Source organism: Myodes glareolus, chromosome 6 (assembly GCF_982192425.1).
Source record: "Myodes glareolus chromosome 6, mMyoGla1.1, whole genome shotgun sequence".
NCBI lineage: Eukaryota > Metazoa > Chordata > Mammalia > Rodentia > Cricetidae > Myodes > Myodes glareolus.
The window spans coordinates 32434625-32439192 of NC_142031.1; positions in this window are offsets into that span (position 1 = coordinate 32434625).

The window sequence follows — 4568 nt, forward strand, 5'->3', positions numbered from 1 at the left end:
TCTTGTTTGGGAAGTTTCAAATATACTGATGCCTTGCTACAACACTAACCAGAATGTTAAAATTTCTCTTTGAGAACTATTTTAGATTCTAAATAGAAACATTCATCTTTCAATGTCTCGTGATTGCGCATAGTATAACAGATTCTTTAGATCTGTCCCACTTTCTGGAAATGTTGCTTTCACTTTCTGTTGAAGCAATTATAATATTATACTTTAAGGATATTTATGCATGAATATATATTTAGGCATATATATGCTTCCATGTGAATATTTATTTATTATAAATAGTCATCTGTGTAAACAGAGACTGTGCTTTCATTTCCCAGTTATTCAGAAAAAAAATCACATTGAAACTATATTAATTGTGACACAGTTTGGTCAATGGTTTATGCATATTCCTCGGTAACTCTTACATCTTAAATTAACCTATTTCTATTAATCTGTGTAATAGAGGCTGTGGCTTACATGAGCAGCATATTATTCCTTTGAAAGCTGCATGGCATTTTCTCAATTCTTCATCCTGCTCCTCCTCCTCCTCCTCCTCCTCCTCCTCCTCCTCCTCCTAATCCTCCTTCTTCTTCTTCTTCTCTCTCTCTCTCTCTCTCTCTCTCTCTCTCACTCACTCTCTCTGTTTGGATTTTCCACATAATGTTATTCTGCTAAGTCATTGTCTAAAACAGCTTCGTTCTTCAACAAACAAAAGCAATACATATACAGAAGGAGATCCCACATCACATCTGTCTATTGAACTTTTAAACTATGTTCACACCCTGGCTACTGTGGAAAAAAAAAAGAGAGTAAAGACCTTTAATCTTTTGATTTTATTTAAGGTAGATAAACTCATAGCAGACCGATCATATTTAATGCAATAGTTCATTTTATAGTTTTAAGGTCTGTTTTCTCTATATGGTTTCTCAAATGACTACGCAAAATTGTATCTGCTTCAGTAAGTTCAATGTCTCCTAACCCTTGCTGGCACATCCTTCATAGCAGTCCTTCTGAAAGCTAGGAACAGGCCTCATAACTATAACTTCACACTGCTTTTATGATTAATGGTCTGAAGTATTTCACTCATTGGACCCATTTTATTGCCTTATTTTTAAAAATGTCTACCGATGTATATTGTCTATTTGTAAAAATTAGTTTACCTACTCTTTTGTTTGCTTGGTCTGGTTTTGCTTCTTATTTGTGTTACTTCATCTTGTTTTTGTTATAAATTTTTATTAAAATATTATTTGTAAGTTTTTATATCTGGCCTGATGAAAATATTATTTCCATTATTGGTAAAGCCCCAAGGATCTTGCTGCAAGTGGATATTATCTCATTAATCATATACTTTATTGTTATGGGACAAGCTACCATTAAATTGTAAAAAAAAAAGTCTCATCTAAAATAACCTAATTCCTACTTGTCACTTTATTCTGTGAAATAAATAAAGTGTAATTACATCAGTGGTATTAGTTTTCCACCATATTCTGATGAAGCCAATTTCTGATGTGTGGTTAAACTGTACATTTGATTTGAAATTTAAATCAAAGATAATTAGTAAGAATGGTGGTTGCTGATAAAATTGTAACTACTTTATATTAAATGTGATAGCTTCTCTATCACATTTATAGACATAAAAATTAAAAAAGATGGAGAGGGAGAGTATAGCTCAATAGTTAAAAGCATTAATTGCTCTTACAGAGGGCTGAGTTTCAATTCCCAGGAACTACCTGACAGTTCACAACAATATGTAACTCCAGTTCTAGGGAGTCTGATGTCCTTTTATAACCTTCAAGGTCACCGGTTATGCATTCATTGTCTCAACACGTATGCAGGCAAAACACTCAAACACATAAAATAATAATTAAAAATAAATTAAATGACATAAATGGAAATAACAGTAAATGTCATCTATTTTTCAACTATTCTATATTGTGTGAAATATTATATTTTAAAAATACTCCTTGGGCAATAGAGGAGTGGGTGCCTGAGCTGGCCTTGTCCCATAGTCACACTGATGACTATCTTGAATATCACCATAGAACCTTCATCTGGTCATGGATGGAGATAGAGACAGAGATCCACATCAGAGCACTGGAATGAGCTCCCAAGGTTGAGTTGAATAGCAGAAGGAGGGAGAACATGAGCAATGAAGTCAGGTAGTTCGTCTACCCACTGAGACAATGTGCCTGATCTAAAGGGAGCTCACCAAAGCCAGTTGGACTGGTACTGAAGAAGAATGTGATCAAGCTGGACTCTCTGAATGTGTTTGACAATAGGGACTGACTGAGAAACCAATGATAATGGCACTGGAATTTGTCTCTACTGAATGCACTGGCTTTTTGGGAGCCTAGTCTGTTTGGATACCTTCCTACGTCTGAATGAAGCAGGGAGGGCCTTGGACTTCCCATCGGGCAGTGTACCCTGCCCTCTCTTAGGACTGGAAGGGGAGGGGGAGGGTGAGTGGGGGAGCTGGAAAAAATGGGAGGAGGGGAGGAAGTGGAAATATTGAATGGTATTATTTATAAAGCAATAAAAATTTTAAAAAAAATTCTTATGTTTTAAATTATTTGTCTGTACCTAAATGAGTCTGTGCAAATGAATGTATTTGCATTAGGAGACCAAAAGAGGGAATAGGATGAAGTAGAGGGTTGTGAACAACCATGAGGTTTTTCCAAAATGAACCAGATCTTCTGGAAGAACAGTAAGTGATCTAAACCACTGAGCTGTGTCTCCATACCCTCAAAAGGTTTTAAGGTCTGAAGACGCCTTTAATAATATATAAAACAAGTAAAACCCGTTTAGAATTATTTCCTTAATCACTGAATTGTTTCCTCTGTGAACTACAAAATTCACGGTGTTTGCCTAAACACAGCCCCATGAAATGACATTTATTTTTGCATGACAATTTTCAGATGACAAAACATAACAATTTGTTCAAAATTATGATGAACAAGAAATCTGGCAAAATGCAAAGTGTAATTAGAATATCCATTTAAATATACTTATTAATAATCTTAACACCACATGGAGTTTTCAGAATTTCAACACTGCAATTAAATTAACACTGTTTATGCTTTCGGTATTTAAATTCTGAAATTGCAAGCAATAACCATAAAATGAAGTAATAAATAATGATAATAACTAATTACCACAGAAATGGAACAAAACCATAGTAATAATTACAGTTTTCATTGACAACAGCTCCTTTATAGCACTCCAACTGACTGGGTGATTTTACAAATATCATTTTTATTGCCAAAAGAAATTTCGGTCTCTATTATCAAATAGAGTAAGCAAGACCAACTATCCCCAGTCACATGACAGTTCTGTCAGTTCAAATAAACAAACAAACAAAAACGAGTAGGTATCAATTATTTATTTTGTGATCCTTATATACAATCTAATAAATGCATTGATTAAAGACAAGTTCAAAACCAATTTAATAATGTGTCATTCAAAGAATAATTGCTGTTGTTTTAAAATTCAAGCAAAAAGAACAGTGGTTGTGCACACACACATACATTAACTGATTCTTCCTTCATATACACTACAGAAGATGTATTTTTGAGTCACTGCTTACAGAAATTTTCTAGAAGCTTTGTAATTGTGAAATAAAGCTTCTAGAATATAGATTCTTTATTAATGGAGCATTCTGTATGACCCAGGTGAAAGGTTTCCTGTTAGACATAGAGAAGTTACTAGGGGAATCTATTATTTGAAATGCATGAGGTCTGAATAGCAGTGTAATTCCAAGTATATTGCATATTTAAATGTGAAGAGCAAAAGAGCAGTGTTCTAGAAAAAAAAACTGAACAAAATAACAGCTACCTCAGAGTTGGTAATAATTTCTTAAGCACAATGCAAAAATATCCAGTATTGAAAAAATATGACTAAATTTAATTACAAAAGTTTCAGAAAATTAGTCATCAAAATATACCAACTCAAAGATAAAGTTAAGAAACACATCATGAGATAACATGATAGTAGTGATAAATATATATGAACGTATGTAATGAAAGTCCTGTTTGGTTGTTTGGTTTGGTTTTCATTTGGTCTTTGGTACTGGAATGTGTTTAATTTCATAAAAAGATAAACAAAAGAAAACAGAGGAAAAGACTCAGAGAACTATTTATGAATACATTTTTAATGTCAGTAACCACTGGACAATTTCCCTAATCTTAACAAAATCTGATAAATCCAGGGTATACATTAATGAGCTTCAACATATATTTGATTGGTCTAAGAATCCATTAATGTAGAAGAAAAATGAGTGCTCACAGAAGCTAACAGGAAACTTAAATTGGAATGATGTTTTGAAAATTATTCAAAATAATTCATTACCATTGATAATATATGCATACATTGTTGTGTGAGTCTACTCACAAGAATAACATTGAAAATAATGATATTCCCAAACTGGACTGCCAAACCAGGCTTAATACATGGCGAGGTAATTGGTTTTATTGTAACTTGTTTTTTAGTATTTTGTTGATACTTATGGGAGGCTTGTCCTTTTCTAAGAAGAAGTAGAAGAGGAGTAGATTGGGGATGGTAACACAGCAGGGTGGAGGGGAAAG